Source organism: Delphinus delphis, chromosome 15 (assembly GCF_949987515.2).
Source record: "Delphinus delphis chromosome 15, mDelDel1.2, whole genome shotgun sequence".
NCBI classification, from domain to species: domain Eukaryota; kingdom Metazoa; phylum Chordata; class Mammalia; order Artiodactyla; family Delphinidae; genus Delphinus; species Delphinus delphis.
Window position 1 is genome coordinate 68,390,279 of NC_082697.1, and position 17,385 is coordinate 68,407,663.

Consider the following 17,385-nt stretch of genomic DNA (forward strand, 5'->3'; position numbering starts at 1 on the left):
GCTCCCTGACACTTCAAGTCCTTTAAAGATGCTTTTCCTTCCCCCTAGTGCAGGGTTTCTCAGCCTTGGCACAACTGACATTTGGGCCTAGACAGGTGTAGGGGCTGTCCGGAGCACTGCAGGATGTTAGCAGCATCCCTGGCCTCTACTTACTAGATGCCCGTAGTAGCACCCACTCCCCTGGCAAGTTGCAACAACCAAAAATGTCTCTAGACGTTGCCTAATGTCTGGGGGGCTTGGAGGGGGGGGGATGGAGGAGTTAGTCCCCTGATGAGAACCACTATCCTACAGTGACTTTCCCCCTACGGATGTCACCTGCCTATTTCATGCTTACTTATCTTCTGAGATTGGGGTCAAGCCTTACCTCTGCCTAAACTTGTTCTTTGACCTTCCCAGGTAAGCAAGGTATATCACATCCCCACAAACAGGGTGCAGTCTCTTTCTTTCTCTCATTAAACTGTCTTGTGATCTTGGAGACTGTCTCCCCCACTGGACTGTGAACTCCCCAAGTGTCTACATCCTCCAAGCATGGTGCATAAAGAGTGTTTGTAGAGTGTATGCGAAAGTTCTAGCCTATGTACAGCCCCTATGAAATGTCATCAGTCTGCACATGGGAAGTGGGATACAGGGAGTGAAACACTGGAAGCTTCTGGGGCCCACAGGATGGGTACATTGGCCAGACTCAGCATCCCCAAATTGAAACTTCACATCTCTGCGTATTATCCTCTTGAGAATGTCATGCTGTGGGGATCATAAATCGTGTTCAGCTACCACCAATAGCCATGCTCACCAAGCTCCCGCAACAGAGTGGGGGGTAATAGGTTTTCCCTCCACTGTTGGGTGACCATAAAGCGATTGCCTGCCAATCAACCAGGGGAAAAACACCCAGGGAACAAGTCCCTACGGAAGTCACTTGTAAGGCACATCCTTTTTTAAAAAAAATTTTATTTTTAATTGAAGTATAGCTGATTTACAATGTTGTGTAAGTTTCAGGTGTACAGCAAAGGGAATCAGTTTCATATATATTTTTTTCACATTCTTTTCCATTATAGGTTATTATAAGATATTGAATATAGTTCCCTGTGCTATACAGTAGGTCTTTGTTGTTTATTTTATACACAGTCGTGTGCATCTGTTAATCCTAAACTCCTAACTTATCCCTCCTCCCCCACTTCCCCTTTGGTAACCATAAGTGTGTTTTCTATGTCTGGAGCGCATCCTTTTTAAATAGGGCAGTGAAACCTTATTGCTACAAGCTTGGTGCAGTGGCACTCCATGAAGTCACATGGACATTCTTTTCTGCGTCCGGTGCCAGCAATCACCCTGGACCTTACACCAGATCTGGGCCTCCAGAAAGTTGACACTGGTGTTTTGTGGGAGGCAAGTGAGGCCTACAGGCTTACCACTGGAAGATTACAACCTCCTGCCACCTGTGCTGAATGAGTAACTGTCTAAGTTCATGTGGGCTGCTATAACAAAATACCATGGACTGGGTGGCTTACAAACAACTAAAGTTTATTTCTCACAGTTCGGGAGGTTGGGGAGTCCAAGATCAAGGAACCTGCACATTCCGTGTCTGGCGAAGACTCCCTTCCTGGTTCATAGACAACTGCTGTCTTCTCCCTGTGTCCTCACATGGCAGAAGGGGCAAGGGAGCTCTCTGGGGTTTCTTTTAAAGAGCTCTAATCCCTTTGATGAAGGTTCCACCTCCATGACCTAATCATCTCCCAAAGGCCTCACTTCCTACCATCACGTTGGGGGTTAGACTTTCAACACGTCAATCTGGGGGTGGGGGGGACACACAACTATTCTGTCTATAACAGTAATTATCATGCCCCAAACACCCAGAGAGCAAGCTGCATGTGCTCCTTAAGTTCCAGTATAAAAAGAAACATTTCCAGGACTTCCCTGGTGGTGCAGTGGTTAAGAATCCACCTGCCAATGCAGGGGACATGGGTTTGAGCCCTGGTCTGGGAAGATCCCACATGCCACGGAGCAACTAAGCCCGTGAGCCACAACTACTGAGCCTGTGAGTCACAACTACTGAGCCTGCGTGCCACAACTACTGAAGCCCGCACACCTGGAGCCCGTGCTCTGCAACAAGAGAAGCTACCACAATGAGAAGCCCGCACACTGCAATGAAGAGTGCCACTCGCCCCAACTAGAGAAAGCCTGCATGCAGCAACGAAGACCCAAAGCAGCCAAAACTAAATTTAAAAAAAAAAATTAAATAAAAAAATTTCTTCCTCAAGTTAATAAAAATATGTTTTCCTTTTTTGCTGTTATTGGAAACCTGAATATCATACTTTCTTTGAGTGGTTAAAAGTGATCCTAAGTGTATGATTAAGAATGGAGGGCTTCCCTGGTGGCACAGTGGTTGAGAGTCCGCCTGCCGATGCAGGGGATGCGGGTTCGTGCCCCGGTCCGGGAAGATCCCACATGCCGCGGAGCGGCTGGGCCCGTGAGCCATGGCCGCTGAGCCTGTGCATCCTGTGCCTGTGCTCCGCAACGGGAGAGGCCACAACAGTTAGAGGCCTGCGTACCGAAAAAAAAAAAAAAAAAAAAAGAATGGAAAAATAGGAGACAAAAATAGGTATTGACATGTATTTTTTTGTTGTTTCTATTTTCATTTGTGTAAGAATTTTTAATGCAAAACAGGGAAATAAAACATTCATGCAAGTCAAAATATTTGGTGAACAAGTCTATAGTAATCATAAATAAACCAGTTAAGTGACTTCCCTGGTGGTCCAGTGGTTAAGACTCTGTGCTCCCAATGCAGGGGGCCCGAGTTTGATCCCTGGTCGGGGAACTAGATCCCGCATGCCACAACTGAAGATCCTGCACACTGCAATGAAGACCTGGTGCAGCCAAATAAATTTTTTTTAATGTTTATTATAAATAAATAAATAAGTAAACAAACAAACCAGTTAAGTATTTTCTAGACCATGCCAGCATTTGGATTTTTAAGACTGGTACCTTCCTTCCTTCCTCCTTTCCTTCCTTCCTTCCTTCCTTCCTTCCTCCCTTCCTTCCTTCCTTTCTTTCTCTTTCTCTCTCTTTCACTTTCTCTTCCTTTCTTTCTTCTTTCTTTCTTTCATCTTTTTAGTAGTAGATGACATTTATTTTAATTTTAGAGATATAACACGTAAGTTCAAGGAAATGCCAGACTTTTAGAGAGCAGTTTGGCTGCTTCACAGTATCCATTCCCACCCTTATGACATTAGAGATACATCCATGAAAATGTCTGAAAAGCATTCATACAGAATTTTTAACATTACCATTATCAAAAATTAATTAGTAAATACTTCTAATACTAATTAGAGAGACCAGAGAAGAATGTGTCAAATTTAGTAAAATATGCATGTGATGCTGTTGGTGCCCTACCCAGACAGTATCTACCTGAACAGTGAACATCACGCCCAGCTCCTGTGAGTATTAGCTGCCCAGTCTGCCCCGTTATGTAGATTACTCTCCTCCAATGAGAGTCACCTTAACCAGGTACAATTCTTATCGATGACAACTAAATGATGCTTGTAGCACTTTAATTTGATACTAGAGTCCATTCATTCACTTTTTTTAAAAAAAAGCAAGTCATCCAGCATGCAAGTACATGTTTTTAATGTACTTCTCTGTTGTTCCTGTGGGTTTGTTATTAAAATGCAATGAGTTGAATGCATTGATATAATTTTTAACTCTGTGCAGAGGCTGTGCAGAGGCCCGGTGAGGTTTAGGACAGTGCTTCAAAAGCTGTAATGTGCGTCCAAATCACCTGGGAGTGTTATTCAAATGCAAATGCTGGTTCCGTAGGTCTGGGCTGGGGCCTGAAATTCTGCATTTCTCACAAGCTCCCAGGTGATGCTGATGTTGCTGGTCTGGGGACCACACTTTGAGAGTGAGGGTTTATAATGATCAAAGCCACACAGCTAGTTTGTGCCTCTTGGGGTAAGGATCCAGTTCTCCTGACTCTTCCTCTAGTTATCTTTCAAGTATACTGCATTGACTTTAATAAAGTAATCATAAAATGCATCAAACAGACTGTTTTTTTTTTTTTTTAAAGTAAAAGGGGGCACCATTAACAATTACCAGGCATAAGGCAGAACTGTCCAAGGCAAATAGGGACTCATGGTTACCCTGGCTTTAACAGAAGTGGAGATTACCTTCCAATGAACAAATGATCAAACATTTATTTTAAATCTACAGGGAAGAAGTGCAGTGCTTTCTCCAAGAGGAAGTCAATCTGGAATATTTTGCAATTGCTAGAGATGTTTGGAAAGGTAAATAAAAAGGGAGGATAAGAGGGATAAATTTAATTTATGTAGTTGTTCAAAAGGCTATTGATAAAGTTCTCCAGTAAATGTTGATAAAGATGAGTCAGCAGAGGATGGAAGGAATGTTTCCTCTTGATAGGAAACTGACTTAGAGCCCAGAAACAAAGGCGAGGGATAAACAGGCACTTATCTACGCTGGGGTGGGTGGCAAACCCACTGCAGCACTGAGGAGAAAGGAGGAGTGGTGGGACTGGCTGTAAGGAGCCAAGAATGTGCCCTTGGCTTAAAATAAGGAAATGAATGTATCAAAAAGGCTGTTTCAAGGTGTTGGAGTTTAGGAAGGGGTGAATGGGAAGCTAGAATAAATGCCAGATGAGATAACACCTTACACAGGACCAGTCTTTTTTACTCAAAGGCAAACTAACTTCAAGGCAAATGCAATTAAAAATAAAATGCTCAGCTTGTCAGCTTGGATGAATATTGGGGGTGAAGTGTGTGACTAAGGGGAATACTATGCAGAACTTGCAATGAGATAGCAGAGTTTAAAGCAGAGGCTCTCCACCCCAGCTGCCTATCATTGTCGCTTGGGGAGTGTCTGCAAACTACCAAGGCCTAAGTCCCGCTTGGATCTGCTGAATCAAAAATCTTAAGAGCATGGGCTCCAGGCAGCTGTGTTTGGGAGGAAGAAACCCTCCCCTGGAGATTCTGATGCACAGCCAGGGCTGAATACCAATGAGCTGACCAATAAAAATGATATAGAAACAAAGGTTAATATTTGTTAACCAAAGAAAAGGGATTTCAGTTCATTTATGGAGAATAACAGCATGGTGCATGATTCTTTTTTTCTTTAATTATAATTTATTTAGTTTACTTTTGGCTGCGTTGGGTCTTCATTGCTGCATGTGGGCTTTCTCTAGTTGCAGCGAGCAGGGGCTACTCTTCAATGTGGTGCGTGGGCTTCTCATTGCGGTGGCTTCTCTTTGTTTCGGAGCACAGGCTCTAGGCACGCGGGCTTCAGTAGTTGCGGCTCACAGGCTCCAGAATGCAGGCTCAGTAGTTGTGGCTCCCGGGCTTAGTTGCTCTGCAGCATGTGGGATCTTCCTGGACCAGGGCTCGAACCCGTGTCCCCGGCATTGGCTGGTAGATTTTTAACCACTGCGCCACCAGGGAAGCCCTGGTACATGATTCTTAATCTTCATTTTTCTTCAACACGTATCAAGAAATAGAATGCACGCTTTGTACATATAACACAAATATACAATTTAACGAATTGGATAAAGTGAACAGCTATGTCAGGAAATGTGATTATCATGTCAGGAAATGTGATTATTGCCAGCATTCCCAGAAATCCTTCCTATGCCCCTCCTGATGATTCCAACCCCTCCCTACTCTCCAGAGGTAACAACCATCCTGGCTTTTTAAATAATAAATTCCTCATTTTGCTTTATAGTTTCACCACCTCAGTATGTACCCTTAAACAATATAGTTTCATTTTTACTGCTTTTGAACTGTATACAAATGGAAGATTCCTTTGTGTCTGTCTTTTTTTTTTTTTTTTTTTTTGTATTTCGGCTACGCGGCATGCAGGCTGGTTCCCCAATCAGGGATCTAACCCAGTCCTCTGCAGTGAAAGCGCTGTATCCTAACCACTAGGCCACCAGGGAACTCCTGTTTGTCTGTCTTCTTTCATTCAATACTTTTTAAAGATTTATCCATGATGTTGCTTGTGGTCATGCCCTTTCTCAATGCTGTAGAGCAAGGTTCAGAAGACTAGGACCCCTGGGCCAAATCTGGGCCACCACCTGTTTTGTAAATAAAGTTTTATTGGAATTGTCCATGGCTGCTCACACACTACAATGGCAGAGTTGAGTAGTTGCAACAATGCCCCTATGGCCCACAAAGCCTTAAGTATTTGCTGTCTCTATTTGACCGGCTGAAATGGGGACAGTAATAGCCATCTCCAGAGGAAGATCTGTACCTCAATAGGATAGCCAGTCCAACTTACTAACTCAGAAATATCATTACAATCCCTACCATTTGTACTATTTTGTACATCCATTGTACATCCATTACCTTAACTCATCCATTCGAACAATAAACATTTATTTTACCCACATACATGCCAGGTTTTGGGTAGGCACTAGATTGTCAGAAGAACTCTATATAATGATTAGCATTCATTGAGCATTTGCTCTATGCCATTATGTTAAGCATCTGCCTATATTTTCTTCTTACCCTTCCTATGGCAGAGACCATTATATCTCCACCAAATGTTCACGCTCTCCATTCCATTGTTAAAGGCTGTTGCTGTTCCCAACAAAGTAGGACATCTCCCAGTCACCGTTATAGTTAGAGGCACCAAATAATCAAGTTCTAGCCATGGAGTGTGAGTGGAAGCCATGTGCACCTTTTCTTTTCCTGGTCCATAAAAGCTTCCCACTTTTGGGAGGGGCTCGTTTGTTCTCTTTCTTCTTCCTCTTCCTTGAAGCAAAAAGTGCTAAAACCCAAGGGAATGGTAGCCACAAGAGAAGGATCTTAGTGTGGTAGCCAACCTCCAATATGGTTCCCAGTGATCCTCACCTCCAGGTATTCGTACCCATATATTCACCTCTTCAATTGAATAGGACTGAGTTATGTAATCCATAGGATTTAATGGAAATGATGACTTCTGAGATTAAATCATAAAAGACATTGTAGTTTCTGTCTTGCTTTATCTTGGATCACTCCTCTGGGGTAAGCCAATGCCATGCTGTAAGGACACTCAAGCAGCCCTGTGGAGAGGTCCATGTGATAAGGAGCTAAAGCTTCTTACCAACAACCAGCATCAACTTGACAGTCACGTGAGTGCACCATCTTGGAAGCAGATCCTATAGTCCCAGTCAAGGTTTCAGATGACTGCAACCCTGGCCAGTATCTTGAATACAAGATACAGTATTCATGAGAGACTCTATCTGTAACCATTCATCTAAGGCAGTTTCAAATTCCTGACCCTGTGAAACTATGTGACATAACAAATGTTTCCATTGGGTAATTTGTTACACAGCAATAGATAACTAATACAACTGGGTCCCTGAATGATTACAAGAACTACCACTGACTAGGAATGCAGGAATTGAATCAGTGATACATAATGTCTAGAGCATTAAGCCATTAAATATTTGGGGTTTATGCTACACTGAATAACAACTATTACAATATTATTAAATTTGATTCTTATCTACTACTTTGTATGAGAGACCCACATGACAATAAAGGTCAGGACATAATAATATTTGAATTGTATGCATTTGTTTGTACTTATATAACACTGTTGTTTTTAAAATTTGTTTTGTAATGGGAATGTTTTTTCCAATAAGCCCTTTTCAAAGCCCCCAGTATAAATCAAATAATATCTGAGCTTGTTCAAATTGAAACAGTGTTGAACTAGTGACAATTTTACATCTTCTGTCTATCCCAGCCGTCAACTCACTTCTTGAAATTACTTTAAACATAACAGCATTTCCAAAAAGGAAGACATGGCTTGAGGATTGCAGGTCCATTGAATATGAAATTAGGGACATTTTGTAATGGAAACAGTCCTTGAAAGGATTAGTTCCCCCCCTCTTTCTCTCTCCCTCCAGTCCTCTCTCTTTCCTTCCATCCTTCCTGCCCACCCTCTTTCTCCCCAGCTAGTAAATTATTCTGAAATAATCTGCACAAAGTAAGTAGGCATGTGTGATGATGAATTCCAAGAAATGTCATTTGATTGGGGAAAAAACAAGCTCAACCAAAGTAGATAAAATTTTGGAGAGTCAGAGAGAACTCTGAATGTTAGAAACAGAGCCAAATTATACAGCTCCCATCAGTGTGAGCCTTCTGTCTCTGGTCAGCTCAGCAGTTAAAATCCAGTTCTTCCTGAAATACTTTGATGTTCTAAGACTTTCTTTCTTCCATAGGAAAAGGCAAAGGTGATTCCAGTTAAAGCTGAAAATTGGCAATGAGCTTGATGTTTAACTGCTCCCAGTTCACTTTCCAGACAACTCTAGAAGAACATATTTTTTTTAATTTTAATAATACATTTTAAAAGGGCAAAAAGGATCCATTTTTTTTATGTTCAAGAAGAATTAACAAGTATGGCTTCATCTCTTCCCTTAGGAAAGTTTTTGAAGGCAAGTAAGAGTAGGTGTTACCATGTGAAGTAGATCCTGCTGTCAAACCCAGAGGGTTCAACAGTCTGGGAATAAAGCTTGCCTGGAGGAAGTAATCCAGGCAGTTTTCAATGGTAATGACTTAACACCATTTTCCTTTTTATTTACAATCACATGGATACATTTAAGAAGCAGGAGTTGCAAGGTCGAAAATTTATCCACATTCTGCCTCATTTAGGATGCTTTTGGCTGCAAGTAATAGATATTCATCTCGTATGGTTTTTTTTTTTTTTTTTTTTTGGTTGCATTGGGTCTTCATTGCTGCATGCAGACTTTCTCTAGTTGACACAAGCGAGGCTACTCTTTGTTGCGGTGTGCGGGCTTCTCATTGCAGTGGCTTCTCTTGTTGCACAGCACAGGTATAGGCGTGTGGGTTTCAGTAGTTGTGGTGCACGGGCTTAGTTGTTCTGTGGCATGTGGGATCTTCGCGGACCAGGGCTCGAACTTGTGTTCCCTGCATTGGCAGGCAGATTCTTAACCACTGCACCACCAGGGAAGCCCTCAAATAGCTTTAACTTAGGGAATTCCTCTCACATACCAAGAAATGTGGAGGTAGGGTGGTCATTTCAGGAGTCCAACAGCATCATCAAGAACCCAGTTTCCAGGACTTCCCTGGCTGTCCAGTGGTTAAGACTCTGTGCTTCCACTGCAGGGGGCATGGGTTCAATCCATGCCCATGTGGCATGACCAAAAAAAAAAAAAAAGAACCCAGTTTCCTTCTAGCTTCCTACCCTACCATCACAGTGTGTCTGTTAGTCCTCAGTTAGCCACCTCTCCAGGTCCCAAGTTGCCTGCCACGGTTCCAGTTATTACCTACATTAGAACAGAGACTTTCTCCCCTGTGTGTCTCTCCTTTTCAATGAGGAAAATCTTCCCAGATGCCCCCCAGGAGATGTCCCAACATATCATGGACAGAGGTGTTGCACAAGCCCATGCTGAAACAAATCACTGACAAGGGAATGGGGCACAGTGACCAGTTTGGACTAATCGGTACTTGCTTCTGAGTTGTGGGGGAGAGAACTACTTTCCTGGAACAAATGACTGTCCAGAAAGAAGGACACCTAAACTCAGGGCAACCAGCAGTGTGTGCTGTACACTACAACCTGGTGTGCAAAACATAAGCTTTCTCATTTGTCTGTAAATATCTTGCTCTTGAGATATGGCAGAAGTGGAAAAATCTTAACTTCCAGTTAAGGTAACTTGATCACTTCTAGTTCAGAACAGGCTCTCTCAAGTTGGCTCAATTTCTTTTGGATAAATCGTTAATCCAATTTAAGGTTCAAATTCACTACCAGAAAAAAAAGTGGCGGGGGGACTCCCCTGGCGGTCCAGTGGTTAAGACTCCGTGCTTCCACTGCAGGGGGCATGGGTTCGATCCCAGGTCAGGGAACTAAGATCCCGCATGATCTGCGGCATGGCCAAAGGGAAAAAAAAAAATTCACTTGCTTTCTTTGTCCTTATTGGTGATGGTGGAAGGGATGGCTGGGTATTCCCAAGCGCCAGGGAATTGACTAAAGTCTCAAGACACCAGCACAGGCCCTCATGGCATAGGTACACCAAACCCCCAACGGTATAAATACAGCCTCCCCACTGTGGTGCAGGGCTCCCTATGACTTTTCACCCCAGAGTGCCAAGTGGGGATTGTGGCCCAACCACCACTGCTCTAGTATTTCCTCCAAGTGCCTTCTAGCTGTTTCTAATCCACATCCCGCACACAGGAGTCTTGATCCAGAGGGAGGGAGATGGAACACACTTATCTAACCCCATGTCCTTTCTCTTTTCCGCTACTTTTAGGTCCACCCCTCCAGACTGGAAAGAAGGCATTTGCTCCTCCTCTCCCTACCTGTTCAGAACTCCTCATGCATCACATCCTCCTTCTCCCCTATCCTATGACTTCCCTTGTGCCAGCAGGGGTTTTCATCCCTCCTCTTTCCTGGGAACATGAATCTCATGAATGAACCTTAATAGCGAAAACTGTTCCCCTTAAGAGGAGAAATGACTCAGATCACTGAAAGAGGAAAAACACTTCTGCTTGCAAAACAGCATTTGTTGCTATGTGTATTTTTAAAATATTATCCCTGCTCCATCACTTACCAATTGTTTATGTCAAATGCATGTGTTTCAGTTTGAAACAGGCAAAGTTTTGTTAAAGACAATCACTTTCACAAACGTACTTATTTATGATGAGCATTTAGAGCAGTGACTCAGGAGCCAGGGACCCATTCACATAGTTCTTGTCTGCCTGGTAGCAATGTATTCTATTAATTAGCTTAGTTTAGTGGGATATTATGATAGATGTCCCTTATTGAGCACCTACTATGCACCCAATATTTTACATCTCTTAATTCAACACCCTTAATTCTAACCCCTTACCCATAAGGTAGTAATTATCATTTCCATCTTACATCTTACTAAAGCTCAGAGAGGTTAAGTAACTTTCCCAAAGTCACACAGTGCTGAATTCAGAATTTAAGTCCAAGTCTTCTGACTCCCAAATCTGAGTCCTTTCCTCCCCAGTGGAAGCTGCGGTGACAGTATAGCAGGGTTAAGAGTTGGAATCTGACCAACCTGGATTCCAGTTCCAAGTGGACAATTATTGTGTGCCCTTGAACAAGTCATGAAACCACCTTAATCCCCAATTTTCTCATCTCTAAAAGGTTCCTACCTCATATGGATGTTGTAAAGATCGGATGAGATAAAATACCATATACATTAGAGTTTAGGGCAGCATGCAGGGAGTACTCCATAGTTAATTTTGGCTATTATTCTTCTTGTTATATTATAGTACTGCATCTCCCAAGGGCCCTCATACTAAAAAGAACTTAGAACCTGTTTCTACTGCAAAAAATTTTGCAAATGAGAAACTGAGACCTTAAAATTTACTTATCCATATTAACATATATATGTGTATATACATATATATAATTATATATATATATGTAAAATCTTTGTCTCCAAAAACCTATGATACATATGTATATCACAGCCTTTGGAGACAAAAAGTTCATTGTTCCTTCAAAGACAAGTTCAAAAATATATGGATTCTGGGCTTCCCTGGCGGCGCAGTGGTTAAGAATCTGCCTGCCGGGCTTCCCTAGTGGTGCAGTGGTTAGGAATCTGCCTGCCAATGCAGGGGTCACAGGTTCGAGCCCTGGCCCGGGAAGATCCCACATGCCGTGGAACAACTCAGCCCGTGAGCCACAACTACTGAGCCTGCGCTCTAGAGCCCGAGAGCCACAACTACGAAGCCCGCGTGACACAACTGCTGAAGCCCGTGTGCCTAGAGCCCGTGCTCTGCAACAAGAGAAGCCACCGCAATGAGAAGCCTGCGCACCTCAATGAAGAGCAGCCCCCGCTTGCCGCAACTAGAGAAAGCCCGTGCACAGCAACAAAGACTCAATGCAGCCAGAAATAAATAAATTTATATAAAAATTAAAAAAAAAAAAAAAGAATCTGCCTGCCAGTGCAGGGGACACGGGTTCGATCCCTGGTCCAGAAAGATGCCGCAGAGCAACCAAGCCCATGCGCCACAACTACTGAGCCTGTGCTCTAGAGCCTGTGTGCCACAACTACTGAGCCCATGTGCCACAAATACTGAAGCCCACGCACCTAGAGCCCATGCTCCACAACAAGAGAAGCCACCGCAATGAGAAGCCCGTGCACCGCAACGAAGAGTAGCCCCCGCTCGCTCCAACTATAGAAAGCCCGTGCACAGCAACAAAGACCCAATGCAGCCAAAAATAAATAAACTAATTAATTTAAAAATATATATATAAATATATATATATGGATTCCGACTGGGTTCCTCTTCAATCCATTGGTTTGGGGGTGTCTGATGAAACTGTGGGGTCAGAAAGAAGTTGAAGATGCCATGGGGGGAAAAGCATTCATGGGTGTGGGCAAAGCAATAAAAGGAAACTCTAGAAGGCAACTAAGAGGGTCATGAAGGAAAACTGCCAGAGACCATGAATAGTTCATCTATCAGCAGAAGAAATCAGCTCATAATTCAAAAAACAAATAAAAATTGGACCATAATGAGGCCCAATTAACTCATCCTTCAAACACATTCTCTGTAGTGGACATCTGTTGTTTTGGCTGCCTTTCTAGTAATTACAGCCCAGTTTCTCTTCAGAGGAACTATATGGCTTCCATCAACTTGTTTGGGGGGTGACCTCATCCCTAGCTCCAGGACCCCATGGATTTAAACCAATCAGCTAATTTCATCCCCCAAACCGCAGTTCAGACAGGCACATAACCCAGCAGAGCCCATGAGACTTGAAGGTGTGTGTCTAGGAGAGAAGCAACTTTTGCTCTTCCTCTCAGTATGTCACAGCCATCTCGTCAACATGCAGAGGCTGACTAACGATGAAGCTGACATAGAGAGGAAGACAGAATCAGGATATTTGCACTGATTGAGCCTGAATGTATCAATAGAATACTTCTGGAACTTCTTAGTACTGTGAGCCTATACTGACCTCCCCGCACAGGACATATTTCATTTACCCAACCCAGTGAGAAATAGGGTATTACCCCTTTTCTCCAGGAAACCCAGGGCTCAGATAAATTAAGAGAATTCCCTAGTGTCACAGAAGCCAGGATTTGCACCTGGTTCTCTTTGCATGCCTCTATAATCCTCACAGCAAACGAAAACTCAAGAGAATTTATGGAACATGGCTACAGTCACACAGGAGTAGGTCAGAGGTGGAGCCAGGCCTTCTCATTCAGAATTTTTTGTCTCCAAAGTTTACCCTGCTCTGACTTTAAACTATGAGCTAATTTTTGAGTCAGAGCAAACAGCAAGATGAACTCATGCTTTATTTTTTTTTAATTAATTAATTAAATCTTGGCTGCCTTGGGTCTTTGTTGCTGCGCGCGGGCTTTCTCTAGTTGCGGCGAGCAGGGGCTACTCTTCATTGCGGTGCGCAGGCTTCTCATTGCAATGGCTTCTCTTGTTGAGGAGCTCAGGCTCTAGGAGCGTGGGCTTCGGTAGTTGTGGCACGTGGGCTCAGGAGTTGTGGCTCACGGGCTCTAGAGCACAGGCTCAGTAGTTGTAGCACATAGGCTTAGCTGCTCCACGGCATGTGGGATCTTCCCAGATCAGGGCTCGAACATGTGTCCCCTCCATTGGCAGGCAGCTTCTTAACCAATGCGCCACCAGGGAAGTCCCTGAACTCATGCTTTTAAGAGTAAGTTTCCAGAGCCCATGAGGTTGGTGTACTCAGACTAAATAATTTCACATGCTTACATAGCTTATTCTTTTTTTTTTTTGCCTCACTGCACGACTTGAGGGATCTTAGTTCCCCTACCAGGGATTGAATGCAGGCCCTCAGCAGTGAAAGCGTGGAGTCCTAACCACTGGACCACCAGGGCATTCCCACTATATATCTTATTCTCAAATTCCCCCTCTGCTATAATACAGGAAAAGGTCAAGAAAGAGAAATATCACGAAAATCTCACTATGTGCAGACAGATGCCCAGCTGGGTTTGTCTCCTGCTTGGAGAGTCTACTGGAAGCCATTAGCTTGCCCACAAATCCATTCTCTCCTTCTTTTCAGATATGTGGCCAAACTACACTTCCCAGCCTCCCTTGCTGGGAAGTGGTCACGTGATTCCGTTCCTGCCAATGGAATTCAAGTGGAAGTGTCCTGCACCTAGTACTTAAACAGTGGGAGTGGCTCCTCTGTGTTCTTTCCCTTTCCCCTTGACCATGCAGATGAAGTTTATGACTTAGCCTATAAGGCAAAGTGACACGATGGAAGGAACCTTGGTCCCTGACAGACCATGCAGGTTAGAACCACCCCAGCAATGGAAAGTGCTCACCTCAAAACTGTTACATAAGAGAGAATAAACTGCTTTAGTCTTCAAGCCATGTATTGTTGGATATTTTTGTTATAGCAGCTTAGTGTGTGTACCCTAAGAAAAGGGTCTAGTCATCCCACAGGTGAGCTCAGGTAGGGTAAATAAAGTCAGCTCTTTACCGCCAGTGAAAAGGTACAGAGTTTCATGCCTCTCTGTTAGTCTTTCAGCCTGAATGCTCACTGCAGTGAGCACTGGATCAGGGACTAGAGCAGGCTGCACAGTACTTAAAGCATGGAACCAGCACCTGTTGCAGAGAGCAGAGAAGAGGGCCACATAGCTTAGGAGAGGTTCCTAAAATACTGGTGCTGTGAACAGAGCCTTGGGGAGAATAGGTGGACCCCAGAAACACCTGTTAGGTGAAGACCAAAGATGAGATGTCTCTTCTGCCTGGGGGAAGCTTCTGAAAATACTTTGATGGGGTTTCTTAAAAAAGAAATCAAACAGGCTAGCAATTCACTGATAGCTAAGGACTAGAGCTTCCTTTCTCTCTCTCATAGTACCAGTGTTCAGAAATACCTTTGGCCATATTGCAGGAAGGGGGACCCCTTCCAGGGCCCAAGAGTGGGTTCTTGTCTAACACTCAGTAATGAACTGTCCGAGGAGACACACATGCTGACAAAGCAAAAGACTGTATTGGGAAGGCGCACCCAGGCAGAGAGCAGCAGGGTGAGCGAACCCAGGAGAACTGCTCTGCCACGTGGCTTGTAGTCTCAGATTTTGTGGTAATGGGGTTAGTTTCCAGGTTGTCTCTAGCCAAGCATCTTGCTTGGCCCATAGTCTGACTCAGGGTCCTTCCTGGTGGTGCAAGCATCACCTCTCAGCCAAGATGGATTCCAGTGCAAAGGATTCTGGGAGGTGGGAAGACATATGGGCTGGTGTCTCCTCCCTCCTTTGGCCCCTCCCGAATTCTCCCACTTAGTTTTTGGTGGCAGCACCGTGTTCCTTATCGAGACCTCCTGTTGTGAGACAACTCAGGCAAGTGGTTATCATCATGCCTGGCCAAGGCAGGTGATTTCAGTCAACGGTTCCCTAACAGGTGGATTGATTTCCAGCATAAATAGTATTTCTGAATATTCACAATCCCTTTGAGCAGATAGATATTGCCCATTGTGGGCAAGGGTACAGGAAAAGGACCACCTCATATTATACTGCTCAAAATGCTGGAGAAGCAGCATGCATGGCACAGTGGTTAGGAGCTAGGACTCCAAAACCAGCCCTAGCACTTACTAGCTCAGTGACCTGGGCAACTGCTGCTGACTCAGCTTCATCATCTGTAAAATGGGGATGATAATAATAGTACCTACTGCATATCATCATCATGAGGATGTTCGTAGAATAGTGCCTGGCACGTAGTAAGCACTACGTAGATATTTGTTGAAAAAATGTCGACACCACCTTTAAGGATGGGATTTTGAAAATGTGCATCAAAAGCTTTGACCCACCAATTCCACGTCTAAGAATTTTTCCCAAAGAGATCATCATGGGTGTGCGCAAAGATTTATCTTCAAGAAAGCTCATTGAAATAATAAGTGACCATCAACAGGGGGCTGGCTAAATAAACAGTATTAGAAGACAGTCACATTTTATGCAAGGGACTGTTTTGCTGGAGATATTGCAGAATGCAAGACTCACATTATGCAAGATTAAATTCCCTACCAAAAATAAATGTAAAGCATTTACATTCTTTCATTCTAAGATTTACATTCTTTCAAATTTTGCACATAAAGCAAATTTTAATTAATATTTTATATCCTACTATTTCTAACTGTGTAGTTCAAATTTGCATTAAATGTAACCTACTATACATTTATTATGGAGCCACACAAAAATTTATGTTACAGAAGAACAAGCAACGGCTGAGCAAGACAGCCACGATACATCAATTTTTAGAAGTGTGACCCCATTTTCATCAGATGGACATTATTTTTTTAATTAATTAATTTATTTTTATTTATTTTTGGCTGCACTGGGTCTTTGTTGCGGCGCGCGGGCTTTCTCTAGTTGCGGTGAGCAGGGGCTACTCTTCTTTGCAGTGTGCAGGCTTCTCATTGCAGTGTCTTCTCTTGTTGCAGAGCACGGGCTCTAGGCACGTGGGCTTCAGTAGTTGCAGCACGCAGCCTCAGTAGTTGTGATGCACGGGCTTAGTTGCTCCGCGGCATGTGGGATCTTCCCGGACCAGGGCTCAAACCCATGTCCCCTGCATTGGCAGGCGGATTCTTAACCACTGCACCACCAGCAAAGTCCCTAGACATTTTTTAAATGCTGGGAAACTATACATCAAAATTTAAAGTGTGCTGGCAGCCTTACTGGTAATTTTTGTTTCCTTCTTTTTATTTACTTACATTTTCTAAATATTCTCTGGGGATCATGCATTATTTTTGTAATAAGAAATAATAAATGGAACTTTTAAGGAATAAATGTATCATTCATACTAACCTAATTTTGAAAAAAATTTACAGAAGTATCTATGCAAACAAATAGTTTCATAAAAGAAAATAGTTCCAACCTGTTCAGTGATGTCTACGGTGAACTGGAGATGTGTTCTTCTCTATTATTTGGTCCCAAGGATAGGTCTGGACAGGAAAAAGCAGAGTTGACCAGAGCTCAAACTGAGGTTCCGTCGACCTAATCCAGAACAAATTAAATCAAATTGTGTTTCAAAATGCATCAAAGAACACTTTTTAAAAAAATTTTTATTTTATATCGGAGTATAGTTGATTTACAATCTTGTGTTAGTTTCAGGTATACAGCACAGTGATTCAGTTATACATATATCAATACATATATCTATTCTTTTTGAAATTATTTTCCCATTTAGGTTATTACAGAATATTTAGTAGAGTTTCCTGTGCTATACAATAGGTCCTTGTTGGTTATCTATTTTAAATATAGTAGTGTGTATACGTCAATACCAAACTCCCAATTTATCCTTCCCCCCTCAGCAAAGGACACTATAGAAGCCAGAGTACCCTGGATCACTTGCTCAATATGTCTACGTGTGCTTCTTTTTGAGATTTGGCCATATCGTTAAACAAAAAAAGTGTGCTGTTTTGGAGACTCAAAAAAGAGCA

General features: G+C 43.1%; 1 long non-coding RNA gene across 1 annotated transcript in view; it reads right to left on the reverse strand.

Moving 5' to 3' along the window:
• The window catches only part of LOC132438806 (uncharacterized), a 92,207-nt gene extending 75,275 nt beyond the window's left edge, over positions 1-16,932 (reverse strand). The window contains exon 1 of the long non-coding RNA XR_009522225.1: positions 16,821-16,932. This is a non-coding gene — a long non-coding RNA (uncharacterized lncRNA). The remainder of the gene's footprint in view (positions 1-16,820) is intronic.
• Between the last annotated feature and the right edge of the window lie 453 nt (positions 16,933-17,385).